We start from the raw sequence: 8,732 nt of genomic DNA, 5'->3' as shown, positions 1-8,732 counted from the left end.
AAACAAGAAGTTAATGATGTAGATATGATTGACGCTCAGTAGGAAGAAAACATCACAACTAGAGGTTGCACCCAAAATTATCATGAAAATCACTGGTCCATGTAAAATGGCTATGACTCATCAAATTATATTAGTTTTCATAATAGTTATTTCCCAAAACACAGAGTATGGATGAGAAATGATGGTAGTCTATCAACAAAATTTTGATATTGTATAGCAATTACAACTAACTCATGAGAAATAATTCAAAACACAACTCTCAAACTAGGATTTGGCATAGAAACAGAAAACACATATGCATAGATTCAAGTTGACCAATCCATTGAACATTCACATTGGAAAACCTCCAATAAGAATGAAACCTACAATTCCACTCCATTCCTATGCATCAACCTCGATGGAAATGAACCAAGTACCAATGAATGACCTAATAAAAATCCACCAAATGTTAGGAGAAGAACTAGGACACAAGTTGATACACATTGAACAAGGAAATTCAAAGTTGTGACAAGAAAAATAACAACTCCATATAGAAGAGATAGGTGACATACCATTTAAATATTAATGGTTGATAAAAATTGTTGCATCACAAGGAATTTAAAATGTTTTATATACTTTAGGAAAATTTAAGAATTGAAAAATAGCATCCATTTGCAACTTTGGTCGTTTTTGTCATAATTTGTAGCTTCCACGTTTAAAGGAATATACAAAAAGACCTAAGTAGATTCTTGCTTTCCAGAAGTTTATAGTAGCAACTGGAGACTGTAGCTTGGCTATGGGTATGGTATTTATATACATAACAATGCAAATACCCTCAATTGTAGCAACTATAATACCAGCTACCAAACATCCCAATCACTTGTTTTCCCAATGATTGTAACTAATGCATTTGCTGCATAACAATCTAGGAGCAGGAGGAAAGGTTTCATTGGAAAATTTCTTCGAGATCCATTAATTTTCTCTAAGAGCTAACTTGCACTTGCACAAACTATTCTACCCAAGAGAGTGTTACCAAGACTTGATGTCCTGGTATCTCTTCATTGAAAGTTCCACCACTTCAGTCATAATTTTCTCACGTATTTAATGCACAAAGTACCTGCCAAGCTTATCACTTTGAACTATAACTTTTATTTTTAAATCGTGATATTGACTAGATCCTAAAATGTAATACACATTTTCCATTATAACTCACTTTAGTTGAGTTCACGTTACAAATATTTTGTGTTGTTATTGATAAATTTGAACATTCTATTGGATAAGGTATTCCCAACATGTTCTTTGTTGATGGTTGTATAATGTAGGTTTCCACAGTATATTATTGAAACCTTGAAGATGTGCAGCACAATAGAGAACCCACTTCTAAGAATCCACTATCATAGCTAAATCCACAAATACTTTTTAAAGTGCATACAAATGCGTGTCTACATTAATGTAACACTTAAATTTAAAATCAAAGAGAAGATGTTGCTTCCTTCACAACTACAAGATTCTTTTGAATTGAACAATTTATTTACCTTAATGTTGCCCCATCACTTCCATTAGTTGATTTAATCATATAATTGGAGAAAAACAACTTCAAGCCTAATTTGAGAATTGTAATTAGAACTAAAGAAAAGACACATTCCATGTTTGATGTCACCATGGACAAGAATAAATGAAGAGTTAAATGATGTTCTTTAGAGGGAGAGAGAGATATCATAATAGAAACTGAACACATAAAAATAAGAGCACAAGTTCTCATGCATTTAATGTAGTAGGATTTTAATTATACATTAGAATTCATGTCTTATACATCAATATATGGTAGAGAACTGGTAGTGCTTAGACAAAGTATCTAGAAATATTTTCTATGATATCTTAGTAAACTTCATATCTAGTTAAATTACAATATTGCGTAAACCAATAGAGAAGGTGTAGAAGTTGTTGGGAATTTTCTACCTATAGTTGCATATAAGTAACATTAACCATGGAACTTGGATTACAATCGAACATGGAAAATATATATGAGATACTAAAATTTATCCTTGTTTATAAAATGACATCTCCATGAAACTTTCCCTACTAAAATTTATCCTTGTTTACAAAATGGAATCTCCACAAAACTTTCCCTACATATTTCTTGCTTCCATCAACATCCTGAAGCATATGCTACTCCCCCTTGCAATTCAGGACCCCTCGGGAATTTTTTATTATTATCAATATTGGGATTAATGGCGAGACATTTCCATTCACAGTGTTGGTTGCAGCAAATCATACAATATGCCATAATTGAGAGGCTTCTAACACCAGTGAATAGAACATGGGGAAGTACATTGAGACCAATAACCTATATAATGTTTGGTAGTAAGCATTGAAATTAGTCTTGTTGCATAGGACACACACAAAACATAAGTGAAATTAGGAGTATTTTACATTGAGCGTAATAAGTTAAAGATATCATAATATGCATCAAAGATTTTGAAAAATAATTTGAAGGGTATTGCATTTAAGAGACTTTGAAGGTAACTAAGAGATTTCCTAGAAGCAATAAAGAGAGAATTTTGCAAGAGAAAAATAAAACCAAACATGGTAAATATCAGTTATCAAGTTCAAAGTGCACAATAGATGCAAAAAGTTTGAAGGTACAGGTGTATCAAGAGGTTGGTTCTCTACAAATGAAATTAAAATAAATTCATACAATGGACAATAAAACTATTACTCCTATATCCTATTTCAAGAACATATGTTATCTCTAGACATGCTGCCAAGTATTTCCAAAGAATTCATCATCCAAAATTGACATTGTAAAAAATTTCTTGAGTTTCGAAGATTGAGAGCCTCCCAAAGCCAAGCTTGACAATTGAAAAGTTCAGAGGACACAAATAAGTGTTTTAAACTTCAATATATGTATTTAACTCACCCTTAGTTAGATTGTTTGGGGATTAAATTGTGACAAGCTAATGGAATAACTTGTGTTCTTGATTGTGTTAAGAATTTTGTAAAATATAAATGTGTGGCATGCATGTACAATATGAATGCCAAATATTGGGTTATGTAGTGAGAAGTCATCACTTGAGATATTGTATGTTATAAACTAAAAAACCTTTTTTACAAACTAGAAAGAGTCCAGTTAACCCCTAGGAGTAGAGACAATGTCACCTCACTTAGATCCTTTATTTATTTGGGTTGGTTCTTTGGTAACAACAGGGGACTTCCATCAATGATATAAAGTATGAAATTATGGTTCCTATGGGGTTAGTATAATTTCAAATCAAATAATGTGGTTATCCTCAAGAAAGGAATTAAATCCAAAAATTGAATGAAAACACTCTAGACCAAAGTCAGTATTTCAAACTATTGTACAATTTTAAATGGAAATTCCAGAAATAATATTGGCTCAATGGCATCATTAAGCGTGAGTTTGTTGGTGACCAAGGCATTTAGATTTCCTCAATATGTTTAAAGTTGTTTGTAATTACGTTTTTCTTGTATGTTTTCCTCCACTCTAGACAAGTCAGTTCTAGGAAAGGAGGGCTCCACAAGTCATGCTAACATTACACCTTTTCCTATACTATTTGTACTTGTTAAAATCCAAGACCCATAATATAACTGTAAATAAGAGCACACGGAGAATCAGAGGTAACAAGAAAATTTGTCAAAGTATAATCAATCTCACAAGTTTTGAGAATCTCAATATTTCGAAGGGGGCCATGATAGTACTGCAACTTCAAGTAATGAATAGACCATACCAAATACTCATCAAAAAAGAGGAGCCATAGCACAATAATCAACACATGATTTTCCCATTGTTTATTATCCAACACCTTGTTAAGGGTACAAGAATCTACCCCTTGAACCGAGATAGAATATTCATACAAAATTTAAATAATACATTCAACATAGTTAGATGTTGTACATATCATCCACACCCTGGGGTTTCTAAATAAAACACAACAAAGTTGTGTCGCACTCCCTTAACTACAACAAACAAAAATTTGTCAAAATTCTATGTAAGAGTATTCTACAACATCACCTTTCGCATCTGTAATGCCAATTTCCTTGAAAATATTTTCAATGATAACTTGGTAAGTGCATAATAGATACATTCAAATGGTAACTTGATAAGTGCATTAACTATACTATTTTTTTCTTACTAAGATCTTGAACTCATAATTTTCACCAATGGTTTAAAATTCCTACAAGAGCCTAGGTATATTTAATTACTCTTGAACCCAAATAAACCACAGTCATAAGCTTGTAGACAACAGCCACTTTAGCTTTATGATGACAAAGCTAATGGTTGTCTAAGATGACCATAAGTAAATATGTGGCAGTGGGAATTTTGAGCCAGCAAGTCCTTATGGCCTCTTAGAGAATTTGAATTTGAGCACTTCCTCTCACTTGTTTGCCTTGTTGTGCACTATTTGCAGTACTAGTTTGGTAGCCATTATAGATTCATAAACAAGGTCCTCGCATGGAGATGTCTAGGAATTTAAAATTATACACAATACAGAGGTTTTATTTTTAGCCTAGAGGGTGTCTTGGATCTTATCCCTGTCAATTTTCAGCCTTAAGGGTGCTGCAACAAAGGATACAAAACAACAATAGAAAGCGATCAATATTTCACTTCCAAACAGTCCCACCTTCTTAGAAATTCAAAGAGAAAAGACACCCAACCTAGGGGATAAGTAAACATAAAGTGGTTTGAACATTTATCAGGCTTACCTTAGCTATAGTGATTTAATAGGATGCAAGACTAATGTACACCCTTTTTGTCACTATTAGGTTGCTCTGGTTAGATTTTATTAGTTTGGATTTAATTAACTGACAAGCTAAGAATATTATCCATCAAAGTTAACATGTTAATGATAATAATATCATCATTAAATAATTTATCTTACCCATCCATAGGGTCAACCTAATGTGGGATTCATGATATTAAATGCCTTGGTAGTGACTACAGAGTGTAATGGTTGATAAACATCTTATCTGTATATTTCCTCAACCAGAAATTGCACTGAATTATTTTAAGTGTGAAACTTGGACTATTAATGGCAACAAATTCTTTCATTTAGCATGGTCAGGGATGACACAAGTGCACACAGTCTTCATATTAAAATTCTTCTTGGAATAAGGTATCTCATTTTAAGGTGAAACCCAAGCTTTTGAAGGTAGGACTCTCCTATTTGAGCATAATCTAAGACTACACAAGTACATACATCCATGGGCCCCTTTGCTCTTCACATTCAAGTGAGCATCCATTAAAGAGAGTAGGTGTATGTATAAAATAACTAATATACATGACAGTTGAGTCTACCAAAAAAACGTATGTAACTAAGTTATCATAAGCCAAGGTCAATGCAAAAGGAGTAAGGCACATACTAGGTAGAGTCAAAGTCTTAATAGGCCTAATGGTATGTCACTTCATGCATGGACCACATTATTCTAGATGTAGTGGGATTTCTTCTTGAATTACGATGGATACATCAAGTGGGGTGTTATTCTAGGATCCTTCAAGTACCAAATACCATGGTCTGAAATCTAGTGGCCCAATGTTAAGGAAACTTAAGGCCTTGCTTCATGCCTACTATTTCCTAAAGATAATATTGTCCCATGTGTCATATAAACCATCCATATTGTGGATGTGCATCATATGGGATGGCCATGGTGTTCAAGTGTACATCAGGGTTTAAACATACAACTTGTTCATGGTTACAGTCTCAACCATAGTGGCTAATTGTATAGCATAATCCATGTCACGATTCAAGAAGTGTTTGTCACTTGGTAACCTTGATCTATAGTGACTTGTATGTTGAATACCTTACTGTAGGCATAGGGATAGGTTTCATGATTTTCCTCCAAATCATTGACAACTTCCACCCAGGTAATTTTCACCCCCTTGCTTACGAAACATGTCCGAATGTTTAGGGTAAGGATTCTAGATGTATGTTCCACAATGCAACTTGAGGCTATAACATCCTAGAGAAGAGGGATCTCAGTCTCAGGAACTGATCAATGGGACAAGTCAAATTACCGTGGAAATGATTTGGACTCAAATAAGCTATATGGGAAATGATTGAACGAATGCAAGAAGCCCAACCATATTTATTTGTTAAATAAAGAAAATGTGATGGAATTATAGATATTCATAGAACCACATGCACGCTAACAATATGATGAGTTCATTTCATGTTCTCTTTTATCATATATAGTTATAGAACACTGAGGATGATGTTCCCCTTAAGGGGGAAGGGGTTTTAATAACCCTAGTAATCCTGGAAAGTATGTAGATGTTGTCTTAGTTAGGGTACAATCATGTATATAATTTAAATGACGTTTTTTTTTGTAACTGAAGAGATATGTTTGGAGAAATTTTCAGACATACATGGTCTTACTTGGGATTGGACCACAAAATATGTGGGACCAAATCTCCCCACCTAATCGTTGAACCACATCTTGGTAAGCCTTATCTCTCTCTTTAGGAAAACTTCTCCTTAGATCAAGGGGGGAATATCTAGGCAATATAAGTCCAACAAGGTATGAGTGAAAGGAGTGACCAAATGACTTAAGAAAAATTTGGGTTTAGGGTTTGGTTGTAGCAAGTGAAATTTCATATTTGTATTTAAAAAATTTAGCCCACTTAAGGAGTACAAAACATCAATGGTTTCTTAGAATGATTAGCAAATCAAGGCTCAAATGTGGTGTTGGAAATCAAAGGTTTGCATAAAAAAATAATAAGTTGAATTCAATATAGCAAATTAAGGTTTTATTAGACTCAATGAACAATATGAAATGAAGTGTTTTCTATTGTTAATTTTCAGACTACAAAATATAATAAAAGATTGATTTTCATGACTTTTCTGGGTAGTTGAAAGGGGAAGACTAGTTCCTTTATTTCAAAATTGGGCTAAGGGGTCACATGGGCCTCTTAAAGGGCTATCTAACAATATAATTAGGATAACTAGGGATGCAAAATCATGTTGCAACAATCCTAAAACAAATGAAGTAATTTAGAAAGGAAGGTATTTTCATATCCATTACCAACTCAAGTAATGTGAGGCTCATGAAAATTGCACATGGAAGAATAAGGAATATTAAGAATATTTTACCACTCAAACCAAATAAATGAAATAACCCTATCCAATTTAATATGCATTTAATTGTACCATCACTTTGAAAAATACATGCATACACTCTCTGGAAAGTACTTACCTATTGTTTATTCATAGCTCATTGATTCCCACTAGAATTGAAGCCCTTCCATGGATGATTAGTCATGGTAGAAGATAATGCTTTTCCACTTGTTCTATAGTTACCTAGAAAAGTTTCATATGTTAGCACAATGAAACTTGCTATAGCATCAAGGTATATGTGCACACATAATGAAACAAAGCATCAATTGTACCTAGCATGGCAGGTAAGATTGGATGTTCTTGCATCTCCCTTTGATATTGGTTTATCGCCATTGTTATGGGTTGTAGCATTGCTATAAAAATAAACATACCGCATATTAAAGAATGGTGACGACTAAATACACAAATCTAAAACAATGACTCAATTCAACACATGAAACTAACCTGAAATCATAGACAGGGAATTATTTGATCGACGATGTCCATGCTTATTGAGGTATTGAAACTCAAATGGTTCATATTTTGATGGATCAAGATTTAAATCAATTCCCAAACCATTGTTTTTTCTGCTGTTTAATATGTTCTTTGTAGGACTAAGGAAACTCTTCTTCCTCTTCAAATATGAATCAAGAGAACCCAACCCATGTGTAAAGTCAAAATCCATAATGTGAAAATTATTGGCTTCATACAACATTTTTTTAACTAGACCATTCAACTAGTTTGTTTTTGTCAAAGAAGTAGGAAGGTTATCTAAAATTAGATTTACATGGATAAAAAACTCCTCCCTTGCCAAATGAAGTGCCCCCTCATCTACATCAACAATATTTTTGGCCATAAGAGTAGCATCAACATCTAAATCATGGTTATGGGGCTCTACATTGATCTCAGGAGGGTCATTGAATATGTTATTCTATGCATTTTGATGAAACAATGGATTTGAATTATCTGAATGGAAATACAACCAATTAAGCTTTATGGTATGCTTTAAAATGTTTCCATGAATAAACCATGGACATTCACATGTTATAAAGTCCATGCGATACCAGGTGACAAGGTATTTTTTACCTTGATCTGTCTAACTTCTCACCGAGTAATCATGGGTTATGCTCTCATGAGGACAACAACAAGTATCCATAATTTTTCTTGCTCTTTCCACTGATGATTCAAGTTTATTTTCTATCTTATATTTTTTTAGAAATCCTTATTCTTTTAAGATTCCCTTGAACTAATAAAAAGGGTCAATGGTTATTAGTAGCATATGCAACAACCAATTCATCCTACGGGAACATTTTTTTCTTCTATTGGATAGAAATGTTGTTTTTAAGTAGCAATGGTACGACTCAACAAAATTATTGGTCTCTTGATTGGCATGAGGAAACTCTTGAAAACATTTCATCCACATACCTACTTGTAAATAAAACTATGTTGGTATCAATATATCACCTTAATAGAAGACAAAAATGCATATAATACGAAAATTTTGTTTACTTACGAATCTTATCCCCAACAACCCAATTCTTGTGGAAATAGTCTAAGAATTTCTCTTCATCTACAAATTTGATAAAAAAAAAGTGATTTATTGCATCATCCACTTTAGAATTAGGAGTGTGTTTCATGATG

The 8,732-nt window shown here is 33.2% G+C and overlaps 1 pseudogene; it reads right to left on the bottom strand.

Annotated features, from left to right (window-relative positions):
* Positions 1-672: 672 nt before the first annotated feature.
* On the bottom strand, positions 673-1,273 carry LOC149158778 (ycf20-like protein pseudogene; annotated as a pseudogene).
* Between the last annotated feature and the right edge of the window lie 7,459 nt (positions 1,274-8,732).

Source organism: Pinus tabuliformis, chromosome 5_2 (assembly GCF_031772625.1).
Source record: "Pinus tabuliformis cultivar Carrire ecotype Pingquan chromosome 5_2, CPIR1, whole genome shotgun sequence".
Classification (NCBI taxonomy): domain Eukaryota; kingdom Viridiplantae; phylum Streptophyta; class Pinopsida; order Pinales; family Pinaceae; genus Pinus; species Pinus tabuliformis.
The sequence above is the reverse complement of the archived record's forward strand: the minus strand, read 5'-3'. Positions and strand labels throughout refer to the sequence as shown.